Source organism: Myotis davidii, unplaced genomic scaffold (genome assembly GCF_000327345.1).
Source record: "Myotis davidii unplaced genomic scaffold, ASM32734v1 scaffold914, whole genome shotgun sequence".
NCBI lineage: Eukaryota > Metazoa > Chordata > Mammalia > Chiroptera > Vespertilionidae > Myotis > Myotis davidii.
The window spans coordinates 668,786-683,092 of record NW_006285484.1 but is presented as its reverse complement, the minus strand read 5'-3'; the positions used below and the strand labels follow the sequence as shown (position 1 = coordinate 683,092).

General features: G+C 44.2%; 1 protein-coding gene and 1 pseudogene across 4 annotated transcripts in view; one reads left to right on the top strand and one right to left on the bottom strand.

The window, feature by feature from the left end:
• Positions 1-69, bottom strand: part of ALS2 (ALS2, alsin Rho guanine nucleotide exchange factor) — a 47,282-nt gene extending 47,213 nt beyond the window's left edge. For all 3 annotated transcript variants that reach the window (XM_015559108.1, XM_015559105.1, XM_015559109.1), the window contains exon 1: positions 1-69. The gene's annotated coding sequence lies outside the window, so the exon portion shown is untranslated.
• A 1,940-nt stretch (positions 70-2,009) lies between these two features.
• LOC102759344 lies at positions 2,010-5,447 on the top strand (annotated as a pseudogene). The gene has a single exon (XR_001512623.1). The product of XR_001512623.1 is annotated as a Fanconi anemia group B protein pseudogene (transcript).
• The last annotated feature ends 8,860 nt before the right edge of the window (positions 5,448-14,307 follow it).

The window sequence follows — 14,307 nt, the reverse complement described above, 5'->3', positions numbered from 1 at the left end:
GACGCTCTACCGGCGGCACCGCGGTCTGCATCCCCAGCGAGCTTGCAGCCCAACAACACCGCGAGATCAGCTGATTCACGGGGGCGGGGCCTCCGGCGGCCGCGGGCCAGTAGGCGACGAGCGAGAGGGAAGTAGGCGGGGTCAGCTGAGGACAGTGGCTGGTAGGGATCAAAATTACTCAAGAGGCGTTGGGCACTGCGGGCAAAAACCTCCGAAGGACTGCCCCTCCCTTACCATGGGGTGGGGCCACCGGTTCTGAGGCCGATGACGTAACTTGGAGCCGCAGGCGGCGAAACCACCCCGTTGCTGCCGCTGGGGAAGCTGCTGGTGGCAGAGAGGTTGGTAGCTGCAGTCATTGTGTGACCGCCTCAAACGGCAAGAATCAGAAGGGTAAGTTTGTTGCTCTTTACAGCGAAAAGGCTAAAATATCTGCAAAGCGTTTCCATGGACTGGACCCCAATGGTAGTCGCTTCCGCCCCCCGCGAATGACGTCATCGCCCGAGGCGCGGGCTGGCCCTGGCATCCACGTTTTTCCCTGCTTAGCTGCAATCCCAAAGGGTGGAGGAGGGTGGGAGGGAATGGATTGGCCTCTCCTACGATTCCCACAAGGTACCCCGCTATCCAATATGAGTAAAACCCGTTTGCCTACCGCAGCCACAGCCCCACTCGGACTCAGCTCGCGCCCAGGACCCCCACGAAGATTTTTCCGGAGCCGAGCGCGCGCAGAGGCTCCCTCTGCCGGGAGGCTGTGTGCCTTGCTGAGCCTGCAGCCTTGTATGCGGACCACTGACGGCAGATGTGCAGTCAAGGTCTGGAGCTCCTGGCAGACATGGTCTATCACGTTCACTCAGTTGTCGTCTTGGTTCTCCGCCCACCCGCAAACCCGTGAGCCTGCAGCAGTTGAACCAACCTTGCCATCTCTGCACCAGTGCTGGACACCACGTAACCTGTGAACTGGCATCAGTGCAAACCAGCGTGTCCACCTTCAGTCGGCACTTCCATGGCACCGGGCGACCTTGCTAAGTCTGAAACAGTCTTTTCCAAATTACTACTCAGATATTCTGCTATTCCCAGTCCCCTACTATTCCCAACCCTCACTCTCCTAACTTGTTACTGAATTCTACCCACCCCATCCCTTTGGTAAGAATGAAAAACTTTGCCTCCTACATTTCTGAAGAAAATGAGACCGCTGGGAAGGAATTTCCTTAACGCCCACCAGCCACTATGACAGAACCTACCTGCTGCCCTTCCTTTCCTTCTCAGAGGAGGTGTTCTGTCCTCTCAAGGTTAATCCGGCCACTTGAACCCCGAATCCCTTCCAATCCCTTTAGAGACTTTTCTCTTTTGTGTTATTTTCAATCTCCGCCTCTCTCTTACTCATATTCTTCAGTATATGAGCTTGTTCCTGCCTATCCCATCTTTTAATTTCTTTTTTCCTCTGTCCTCATTTCTTTAGCAACCTCCTTTTCTTTCCCACTCTGTCCTATCCCTTTCTATAGTCTACTTTTTCAGGTCTTCCGACACCAGTAGTCACCTCTTACTTTTGGAATCTAATGATTCAGTTTAAGAATGAAAACATTTTATGCAGCCATTTAAGTGAAAGAATGAATCTATCTGTATTGATATGGAATGATCTGGAAGTTGGATTAAGAGAAAAAATACTAGGAGAGAGAGAGGTGTCCTCTGAAAGGACACATTAAAATGTGACTAGCCCTGGCTGGGTAGCTCAGTTGGTTAGAGCGTGGTCTTGAGACACCACGGTTGTAGGTTTGTTCCCTGGTCGGCACATATAAGAGGCAACAAATGAATGCGTAAATAAATATATAGAATAACAAATTGATGTTTCTGCCCTAGCCAGTTTGGTTCAGTGGATAAAGCATTGGCCTGCAGACTGAAGGGTCCCAGGTTCGATTGTGGTCAAGGGCACATACCCAGGTTGCAGGCTCGATCCCCAGTAGGGGACATGCAGGAGGCAGCTGATCAATGATTATCTCTCATTATTGATGTTTCTATCTCTTTCTCCCTCCTTCTTCCTCCCTGAAGTCAATGAAAAATATATTTTAAAGCTCCAGTCCAGCCCTCCCAAGATGCTGTGCGCCGGCAGGTGGTTTGGAGCCTCCGGAACTGTGTGCGCGTGTGGAACTTCAGGAACCTGGGGGCTGTAGGATGCAGGGTCCTGAGTGCTGAGGCCTTTACGAAGATCCTGAAACTTCCTGCCTCAGTTTTCCCATCTGTAGAATGAAATAATAGTGCCTGTGGCATAAGGATGTTGTGAGGAATAAATGATTGACTCCAGAGTCCAACAGTACCTGGTACAGAAAAAGCATTCAGAATATAGCCATTGTAAGGCTTAAAAGCATTGAATCAATTTGTATTCCAAAATTGGACCAACACAAAGACTTGATGTTGTGGAGTCGGGAGCAAACCAGCAATGTCCTCTAATGAACAAGAAAGAGTCTTGTGTTATAATGGTGAAGTCCTTGTTTTTCAGTTGTCTAAAGGAAATTTTGCAGATAAAGGGCCTGCAGAAATACCCATATTACATGTCAGAAGAATGGTATTTGACAGAGAAACAAGTGCATTTGTTCAGAAGTTCACTGGGTCCTTTAGCATAAAGGAAGAAAACTCCGATTTAAAAATCTTGTGTTGTAACTGTGTGTCAGATTTCAGAACTGGAATGAACCTCCCTTATATTATGATACAATGCAATGAAAAGAATAATGTTTTCAAATATTTTCTACTATTTCTTCACAGTACCAATAAATTTGAAAAGCGTTTGAGTTTTAGACTAGCCCATGAGTTGAAGGATGGCGTAGGGGTCTTTAACGGGCCTTTAATTATATGGAAACATGTTAAAACATTCTTCTATGTCTCTCCCCAGACTAGCGAAGTTATTACTGTGTCCATTAACTTTTCCTCTATTGAGTGGGCAGGAGAGATTGAAAATCTAGGTATGGTTTTATTAGGACAAAAGAAATGTTATTTATCTGAGGAGGAAAGCACCTCAGAGCCTTCAAAATCAGATTATGCAATTTGGAACACCAGATTCTGTGTATGCTTGCTTGAAAGTGAAGAAGTAATAAGTGATACATATATTATCCCTCCTGCTTATAGCAGTGTGATAACTTGTGTGCATGTCTGTGCAACTGAGTTTGTCAACAACAAGCTAAGAATGTCTTTGATTGCCCTTACTCAGAGGAATCAGCTGATTTCATTCCAGAATGGGACTCCTAAAAGTGTGTGCCAGCTTCCATTTGAAGATCCTTGTGCAATACAACTTATGGATTCAGGCGAAGACCGCCTTCTCATTGTGTCCTTCAGGTCCAGTGCTTGTGGTGTTTGGGAAAAGAACTTTCAGGTTGCTGCTAAGTGGGAGCAAATTAGCTCAGTACTCGTAGATGACTTTATTGGAACGGGGACAGAACAAGTACTGCTACTTTTAAAGGACTCCTTAAATTCAGATTGCCTGAGTTCATTTAAAATAACAGATCTTGATAACATAAACTATTCAAGTCAAACATTGGATTGCAATAAAGATGACACATTTGCAGACAAAGAAGATAATCGTTATTTGGTGATTCCAGCTCTGGAAAGAAGAGTGAAAGTTGGCTTGGCTTCTATTCAGGAAGTTCAGCAGCATCTTTTGCTTAAGGAAAAGGTTATCTTAAAAACTTACAAAGCCTTAATGAACTTGCTTCAAGGAAAAGAATGTAGCACATCAATTGCAGAGGAGGAATGTCTTGTAACTCTTTGTGGTGAAGAAGAAAATCCTGTTCATACTTGTGATACGAACTTATCAGGCAATTCTCAAGTTTCAAAACAGCTAGTAGAGAAGACATGGTATCGTGTAATAGATGATAGTTTGGTTGTTGGAGTGAAAACCACATCTTCTTTGAAGCTGCCTCTGAACCAGGTGACTTTATCGTTGGTAATGGATGAACCTCATAGCTCCAACTTTCGGCTTATTAAGTGTCAAAACAGGGCGATCAAGTTGAGTAGGGACTCTTTTTCAGCACCCTGCTCAGTGCCATATGAAAAAGGACCAGAGGCAAAAAGAATCAAATTGACTGTTGATAGTGAGGAAGAGGAAGAGGAGAGCTTTGTTGGTGGACAATATTCTGAGAGAGTGTGTTCAGATAGTTACTGCCGTAACAGCTCTTTCACCACTTTTGGCATTCAGTCAGGTATGTTGCATTGTGCTGCTGCAAATTAGGGAGAAAGAAAATGGTAACTCTTCTGAACATCGTTTTTTTCCATGTGGCAGACTTTTTCTAAGTCTAGAAGATTTTTCAAGTGGGAAATACCTAGTGACCTTTCCAAAGAAACCTATAGAACAAATGGAAGATCTCTTTGCACTTCTTGCAACATTGCAAAAAACTTGCTTCCAAATTACATCAGCCAGATATGCCCTGACTTCAATGAGGACATGGCTCTTGGAACACATGAAATGTGAAGTAATTAAAAAATTTCCAGAAATTTGCTTTTGTAAAGGGTCAGAAAATTTGTATGGGACACTCTTCCACTGGCAACAAAGGACACCATTTGAAGGGATTTTAATAATCTATTCCAGGAATCAATCAATTTTGTTTCAGTGCCTTCATAATCTCACCAGAATTCTCCCTATAAACTGTTTCTTGAAATATCTAAAATCAGGAAGTGAGGATTTCCTGAGTGATCATTTGGCATTAACTTTGGAGAAGGAATTGGTTATCCTTGGTTCTCTTTCTTCTGCCTTAGTTAAGGTTGAAAACAACTTGGTGCAGAGCTGTGAAGCAAGCAAAGAAAATAGTAGTGGTGTTCTGACTGTTTTATCAGACAGCAAAGAAAACATCCAGCCCTACAGAGAAGAACTTCAGAGAGAAAAGCAAACTTTGGAGACGGACCTAAAAGTGAGCGGTGCCCTTTATAGAGAACTGACTTTGCAATTAGCTGAGGTTCAGCGGAAATCAGACCTTACTGCACAGAAATTGAGTGGTCAGTAATTATAATCTCGATTTGGTTATATTTTAAAATATTTTCCCTGCCAGAATAGTTTGGTTTCACTTGGTTTTATTTCACATTATATGCCTCCTTTGTAAAAATTAAAAGTGAGGCTTTTTGTAGAATCAGGTTTTGATGATGCACAAAATATCAAGCCTTAGAACAGCACTTCTTGAACTGGGGCCATTTTGCCTCTCTCCAACCTTCTCCCCCCTTTCTTCACCTTCCCTGCCCAGGAGCATTTAGCTTGTTTGGAGACTACTTTTTTTTGTCAAAAGGAGTGGACAGTGGGGAGGCTGACGCAGGGGTGCTATTCACATCTGGTAGGTGGGAGCCAGGGATGCTGCTAAATATCCCAGTGTGCACAGATGAACCCCCCTAGAAAGAATGATTCTTGCCCGGCTGGTGTGGCTCAGTGGTTGAGCGTCGACCTATGAACCAGGAGGTCGGGGTTCAATACCCGATCAGGGCACATGCCCAGGTTGTGGGCTCGATCCCCAGTGTGGGGCGTGCAGAAGGCAGCCAATCCATGATTCTCTCTCATCATTGATGTTTCTAGTTCTCATTCCCTCTTCCTTCCTCTCTGAAATCAGTAAAAATATATTTAAAAAAAAAAAAAAAGAATTATCCATCCCGCAATTCAGAGGTTGAGAAATCCTGCCTTAGAGTTACCATTTGAGAGAAGGCAGAAGTGCTTTAACAGTATTTTGTTCTAAATCCTTTTTAAAAACTTAAATAGTTCTTTTATTATTCTGCTTAATAAAATCTTGCTTATGTGAATTAAAAAAAAATGGATGTTCCTGTTTCTTGCTCTAAAAAATAAAAAAATAAAAACTTTTAAAAAGGTGACTAATGCCAAGGAGAATTGGGAACAGAAGTGGAAGGAAAACTCACCTTTTACTCTATGCAATATTGCACTGTTTGAACTTGTAACTTTACAGATAGAGTTTGAATATACTTTTTACTTATTTTTTGAAACATGAAAAAAGTGTGTAGTCTTATCTTCCTTCCCCTCTTATTCTTCTAGATTTCTGGGACACACTCCTGGGTTTTCCTCCTACTCTTTCAGACTCTTTCACTTGTCCCTAAAATTCTCGGATTAAATAAACATTTATTCCATGCGTATACTGTGCTGGGCACTGTTCTAGGCCCGTGGTCGGCAAACTGCGGCTCGCGAGCCACATGTGGCTTTTTGGCCCCTTGAGTGTGGCTCTTCCACAAAATACCATGTGCAGGAGCATGTACAGTGCAATTGAAACTTTGTTGCCCGTGCACAGAAGTCGGTTTTTGTCCTGGGCGAGTCTATTTTGAAGAAGTACTGTTGATATTTGGCTCTGTTGACTAATGCGTTTGCCAACCACTATTCCAGGCACTAGGGAGACATGATAATGAAAAGAAACAGGCAGGAGTTCCTGTTCTCACGGAGCTTGCACTCTGCTGGTGTGGAAGACAGTTGGTGCCATCGGTTCCTCCCTTCATGTATGCAAATGCCGCTCTGCAAGTGATGGAATCTATTTCTTCCCCTGATCATGGGCTAGACCTGTGATTTTTTTTTTAACTAATTGAATGTGGCAGAAATGAAGTTCTGGGACTTCTGAATTAATTCCTTAACTAAACTGGCAATTTCCAGATCTCCCTCGGAGAAGCCAGTTGCCACCCTAACGAAGTTTCAGCAATACCACAGATTGATAAGGGAAGTGTAGAGATAAGCCACGTGGAAGCCTGGCATTCAGATGCCAGAATGCGAGTGAAGCCCTCAAGTTCCTTTCAGGTCAGCCCAGTTCCTGGCCACGTGCAGCCGAATGACTGACACCAGCTAATGCCAGTGGTGCAGAGCAGCTTCACCAAGACCTGCCTGAATTCCTGACTGACGCTGGTCCTAGTTCCAATCTTCTGACTGATGATCCACTGGAGGGATTGAGGAGGGATTCTCCCACTTTTTTGTTCTTAAAAGTCAGAAAACAAGGATCCTTCTGGACTCAACGGTCAAAAGCATTGAATGCCCTGGAACAATCCAGGAGTGAGTGTGTGAATGTGTGTCTGTGTGAGAGAGAGTGTGTGTGTGTGTGTGTGTGTGTGTGGAGGGGGATGGGGTGCAGCCTGTGGAAGGTAATGATAGCCTAATTGTGATAATATTGCAATACAATATATTATTTGCAAAATGCTTCACATGTGTATTTTATCCTTAAAACAACTCCACGATGGGTATAATTATTCCTAAAATACACATGAAGAACTGAAGCCCACTGACTTTTCCAGGGTAACCCAACTACTCCAAGTGGCAGAGGGACCCATGCCCAGGTCTCCAAATCCAGATCTCCAAACTCCAAATTCTCATTCTACCCCCCTGCCCACACACACACACACACACACACACACACACACACACACTCGAACTCCCACTGGATCCAGGTGGTGAATAGAGAATTCAGGACTAAGATAAAAAGTAGGGTTCAAAAAGGACCTGATGGAGAATAACAGAATAACAGGCTCAGTGAAGGCTGGCATTAGAAACTCAGACTCGTGGAGGGCAGTGTACAGGTATGTGCTCAGAGTGGGGTCATAACAAGACGTAAGCACTGGCTCTAGGCCCCCATCCTCCATGTATGTGTATATGTGTGGGGTGGGGGTAGCTTCACACACGTACAAATGCTATTTACTTTAACAGCCATTTATTAGGAGTCTGAAAGGAGCATAGGATAAAGTTCATACTCTCAAAGAATGCATTTACTAATGCGTTAGGAAAACAATGAAATTAGTCCTTAGAATACACAGTTCAGACAATCAGTGATCCGGGAGCTCAGCCTTTCGGGAGATGGGGATAGTGGTGGGGAGAACCAGAGAGGTAAGGAAAGGTTCAGAGCAAAGATGGAACCTGCGCTAGGCCTTGAAGGAGAGGTAGAGACTGCCAAGGGAAGAGCATGTCAGATGAGAAACAGTGAGTTGGACAGCATGTTGGACAGTGAGGCTACTGGTGTGGCTGCCTTGACGTGTAGGTGGATGATTGGGGAATTGTGATGAGCGGGGCAGGGTAAAGTCAGGTTGTCAGAGCCAAGCCCAGGAATTTAGACGGATTCCATTAGGAGTGTGTGTGTGTGTATGTGTGTGTTGGGGGGGGGGGGGGGGAGGTCTTTGAGGATATTTAACCAGAAATGATCAAAAGGGTATTTTAAAAGTATACTGCAGAAAGATATTCTGGGCTTTTAAAGTAAAGTTGTAGTCTGTGTATCGCATTCTACCTAACCATTAAAATAGAGACTGTGTGTATGTGTGTGTTACACTTTTTATTCTTACTGAATTAGATTACATCTCTTTCTATCCCAAATTAAACAGGGGAGTTTAAACAACTTAGACCTTTGTTTTCAAAAATGGATGCTGAGATTCCGAGTGGTTGAGATTTTAGAACAGAGGCACCCAACTCTCATTGACATCTGGGAGCACTTTACTATGTGGCTGAACTTCATGCAAGAAGATAATGAACCAAATGAGGAGCAAAGACCTGCTGGTGGCATGTTGTAATTTTGGGGAATGATTTAAATAGAAATGCTTCTACTCATCTCATACCAACAGTAATTAGTGGATTGAATGACTGATCACCAGATGTAGGTAAGCAAATGCTGACTTATTTTTAGACTGGAAGCATGAAGCTCTATGAGAGTTGTTGAGGCACATCCTCATAAATGCTGCATTATGACATATAAGTAACCACTGGAGCAAGCATATTTTAATAAAATGTAAATGTCTATATATTCTTCTGTATTTGAGTTACTTTTATGTAATTCTAGAGGCCCAGTTCATGAAATCGTGCGTGGGTAGGGTCCCTAGGCCTAGCCTGCGATCAGGGCCATCTTCTGCCGGTTCGCCAGTCCCCAGTCCCGCCCTGCCAATGACACCCACCCCAGTTCCCCATGGTTCTCTGTTCACCACCCGGCGATCAGAGCCTCCAGGATCGGGGGAGGGACCGAGAGGTGGTCAATGCACCTCATAGCAACTGGTCGATTGGCTGTTCTGGTCATTACGCCATTATGGTCGCTGGCCTTTTATTATGTAGGATATGCTTAATAATGTTACACTTCTCAAGCTGGGCATTACCGTCACATTTTTTGTGGTGTGCTAAAAATAAAGAGCAGTGGTTTGGGCCACAGGGCCTCTTTTTGTGTGTGTACTACAGTATATAACATGTAAATTGTAAACATCTAAAGAAAGCATTTAGGCCCAATCTACAAAAAATAGCATCCCAAATATTTATTTGCAAGTGAGTTTGTAACTTAGAACATGTTTTCCTATAGAAACAGTGAAGTAAATACTGTATTTGTTCCTGGACTAATCTACAAATGTTATGTGATCTGTGATGTTCATATAATGTGCATTTGCAATGAAACAAAGGAAGCACTACTTTTGCAATGCTTTATAATTTAAAAAGAGGAGAAGCCCTTGGTACTAAGTACTTTTTCATAGGTGCTGGTGCTTACAGAAAAGCAGGTTTTACGGGACAAGGATGAAGAGTGATGGAAGTTGTGGAGCTCTGGCAGGCAGAGGGGAAGGGGAAGCTAGTGGGAAACAGCTGATCCAGCCACACTGGAGCTGGAGGCAACAAGAAAAATGTGTGCCCTATGCGTACGTGGATCAAAATAGCTTCTCATATTTGGAATCAATAGGAAAAAGTTAATAAAAGCCTAACAGTTTGGAAAAACATCTATAAGTAAAACCCCATGTTGCCAATCTACTCACACACCATTGTCAACCCTCATAAACCCGCCTGCCCCGCCCAGGCAGGGCTGGAGGTGGGAAGGGGGGGAACCCCTGCAGCCACTGGGGGAACCCCTGACTGTTCCCTTTGCACAGATCATAAAACAAGCAGGAGTAGCTCGTTTTTATTTAAAATGTTGCTACTGTACTTTGTTCACCATCGATTTTTTTAAATTTTAAATTTAATTTAAAAATATTGCATTAAGATTATTTTTATTTGACTTGATTACCAAGGGGTGTGTGTGTGTGTGTCCCCTCTGCCTTGCCCCAACCAGGCACTGGTGGAAGCAGCGAGGAAGCCCCCGGTTAAACTTTTCCCCCCTCTTCTTTCTTCCCTTCCCTTCCTTCTCCCTCGCTCTCCCTCTTGCTCCTCCTCCCCTCCCCCCTTCCTATCTTTTAATTATTTTTTTAAGTGGACTTTTCTTACTCTGGGTCTCCAGCTCCATCACTTTCCCTGGCTGCTACTGAAGGCCCTTTCAGGGTAGGGGGCTCCTGGGGGCAGGGGCTGGGGCAGGCAAAGGAGTTCTGAGGGGACGAGGCCTAATCGATTTGCACAGATTTTAAAATGCTTAATCTTTAAAAAGCTGGTTAAACCCTTTAAGTCTTAGAGACTTGGGGCCACGTCTGGTTTGTCCAGCCCTAGCGACTGCTAGGCTTCAGCATGTGATAAAGGCAGTTGCAGGAATAAACGTCTGAAGTAACCGGGTGGGGGTTAAGAAGAAAGACTTTTGTAAAAGGACGCATGTAACTTTGAGAGTTTGCCTGAGGTGGAATCACCTTGGCTGTGAGCGGCAAAGCACACAGAAAACTGAAGTGATGGGTGGTATAGTCAGTAGTTAGAGCATCAGCCCCACATACTGAAGGGTCAAGGGCATGTTCCTGGGTTGCAGGTTCAATCCTACTTGCGGGAGGCAACTGATTGATATGTCTCTCTCACATCAATGTTTCTCTCCTCCCCTCCACCCCCCACTCCCTCCCACTCTCTCTAGAGATAGATAGAAAGAGTATCCTCAGGTGAAGATTAACAACAACTGAGGTGAATTGTGGTGGGCGGAGAGATTTGGGGTTTGGAGGAGGAATCTTCTCTTAAGGAAAAAGAAGGTTGGAGGGAAGAAAGTGGATTTGTCCAGTTCTCCATCCTGGCCACCGAGTGGTGCTGTTGGCACAAGGCTGGCTGCTTTCTGGACTTGGGCTAGAAGGCGCCAGGCATCCTGGGATGGAGATGGGGAGAGGGAGCCACAGAGGGTCCTCCACACAGTGTGTGAGTATCAGAAATTTACAAGTCAGGTTTTCGTAAGTTTTGCTTATTTGTATTTATGTACCCACAATCTATGGATATTTTAAAGCACAGTAACAAACAGTACTGAAACTCTACTGCGCCCAGTACTGTGCAATGTGCTGCTCTTCAGCATGACAAAGGATGGGTTTCCACGGTGCCGCTTGGCTAGACAGAGCTAGAAACTTCAGGGCAACGTTAAAGAAAGTTCTGGGAGCATTTGATGTTGTTCACAGAAATGCACAATGACAAATTGTACGCAGGGGTCATTATTCTTCAGTCAGCAGCCTGAGCCCGTCTACAGTGAACTGACTGTCCCGAGTGCACCTTGACTGGGGGGCTGGTAGAAGGAGAGGCGTGGAGTGGGCATGCACCTCAGCTTCTGCTCTCAGGGGTGCATGTTTCCTGTCGGAAAGAAAGCTCTCCCATAGGGTTTAGGATCCTATTCTGCATACCAAGAAACAGGAACCCTGTGTGCTGAGTTGATGGACCCACTGTGTGTCGGGGGAAAGGGTACTCGCTGTGTGGTGAAGAGCATAGATCCTAAAATCAATGCCAGTGGGTTCAAATTCTGACACTTGCACTCTAAGAAACTTTGGACACTGCCCAGTTTCCTCATCTACAATTGGGGTGGTAAATAGCTATGTCACAGACTTTAAATGAGATGATGTGTATGAAGTGCTTGCTTAGAACAGATCAAAGGAAACGGTAGCCATATGAGGTGGAACTGCCTAGGAAAGGAAGGGAGGGCCACGAACAGGCGTGGAAACTCGCCGGTGTGACTTGTTATCTCCCAGTTCTTAATTTGTCTCAAGAAGGAAGGCGAAGTAGGTTTGAAGTGTGGACTCTGAAGCTGCTCTGCCTGGGCTCAGCTCCTGGTTTCACCACTTCTTTCTTGTGTGGCCGCGGGCGAATTATTTAATACGTCTGACGGTGGAATTGTGATGAGTAAATTACAAGTAAGCCATGTGTTTGCCTTATTATTAGTCGCTTTTTCCCCTACCGGTAGCCAGGAGGCTTTGACTAAATATGTAGCGAGTTGCCTCCCCATGGGACCTGACTATATTTACCAATCTATTCTTTATGAAAAGAACACTAAATCACTCTTTTAAAAACCATGATGTTATGTTGAAAGTGGAAGATTAAATATAAAATTGGCGTCCTCTATTATCCGTGGGCCACCAATCCTCAGGCAAGTCATTTCTGGAATTTTCCGTCAATGCCTTGACTCCAGAAATTAAGACAAGCAATCATACAAATGCAAAAATTTAAAAAACACAACAGAAGACATCTGGTCTGCAGAAGCACAGTTTTATTTTATCCTGAAAATATTGAAGTCTCCCACTTTCCCTGCACCTACAGATTCCTGAAGATTCCGATATAGGTTTAGACAAAGGGTCCTTTTTAGGCACAGTGCTCAGTCTAATTGCGTTGTTTCACAAGCTAAACCATTGTGTCACAGGAACACCTTGCAATTAGATTTCTTTACCTGCCTGTGAAACGTTTCTTTTAACCTGTCATTACTTCCCAGTAGTTTCAGAGGGTGGACCTACACATATGGAATCACTCAGCATGCTGGAGCGTTCCATCTGCAGCTCACAGTTTTGATCCACAACAGGTTTAACTACTCTTTCCAAGTGAAGGCCAGGATGTGGGGAGAGCCCGAAAGGGAGACGGAATCTAGTGTTACAGCCAGGAGCACGGAACTTCAGGCTAGAAAACTGGAACTGGGGCATTTGGCATTTCTGAGCAGAAATTTCCAAGGGCTGTAGGCATGTTCTTAAATCAGTAAGAGCTTGTGACATTTGGAAACATGGCCATCTTGCTCCACATATTTTTTCTCGTTAGTTTTGAACCCTCGTCTTTGCTGAAGGCAGTGGAAATAGAAGGTAGCACTGGAACTTATACCACCAACTTCCTCGTGAAAATTAAGTGCAAGCACACAAACAGCACACTGACCTGCAGTAACAGTGGGATGGAAAGAAGGACCACAGATGCATGTAGTTACAAAGGAGACCCAGACACCACGTGCTTGCAGTTCTGCTTACAGTCAGCAGACAGCACTGTCCGCCTGTACACGTTTCGAGGGGAACAAGAGTTGAAAGTACTCCAGGGAGAAGAGAGACATGATTTAAGAATCATACTCTGTAGCTGTTATTTGGACCGAAGATGATGTCACATGAGATTTGATGAGTGAATAGTCACTTCACTATTACTGGTTCACCTTAAATAGAATAACTAATTTCAATCTAGTCCTAATGAGAAATGAGACCAAACAGATTTTTTTTTGCCTTTTGTGCAAATTCAAAGATCAGTGTCTCCTCGTTAAATGAAATTTGGAAAATTCAGTAATCCTTACAGATATTTTTACTGTTTGCTAGATTAGTAACCTTGGGAAGGTTACATCAGTTCTCTGAGACTCAGGACCCTCATGATTAAGTGGGGATAATAACGTTGCCTACTCACTGTCATGGGCTGGAGGATCAGCAGGAGGCCGACGCAGAGCAAGCTGTTACTGTTGTTACTACTGCTACTGAGATAGGCCGAGCCTCTCCTAAACAGATGGGAATGCTCTTCAGTTAGTTTTTTTTTTAAGCCTCTCCTGGATAAGTTTAAAGTCTCTCTTCAGAGCTCTGCTCTGCACCTGCTCCAGGAGATACCAGCCAATGGGGGAGCCTGGAAAGCAAAGAGCTCCTGTGCGCCTGCGTGAAGAGCCCCGCCCTATATGAGCCTGACCCCAGCAGCAGTTTGGGGGAGCCATGCTGTTGTTAGTCTATGCTCCCCTGGTGCATCAGGCTCACTCCCTTTCTTCTTTCTCTCCAACTTTTGGATTTGTTTTGCCTCCTCTCCTGATTTCTACCTAGAGGGGGGGCAAGACTCCCTTTGGTGGTCAAACTACTATTGTACTTTTATCTAAAGACACACACACACACACATTAGAAGTAGGCAGAAATGAATATAAATAAATAAATAATCAAGAGATAAATAAATAATCAAAATGTATGGATTTTATGTGAATGTGTTTTTAAGAATATTGTTTTTGCCCAGCCAGTGTGGCTCCAGTGGTTGAGTGTTGACCCAGGAACCAAGGGGTCTAGGTTCAATTCCTGGTCAGGTCACATGCCCAGGGTTTTGACTCAGGCCCTGGTGGAGGCATGTGCAGGCGGCAGCAAATCAATGAACTTTCTCTCTATCCCTCTCCCTTCTTCTTTCTCTAAAAATCAATAAAAACATATTTTAAAAAAATAATTTTTTTCTACTTTCTTATTTAGAAAATTCTTTTTTTTTCTTTTCTTTTTTTT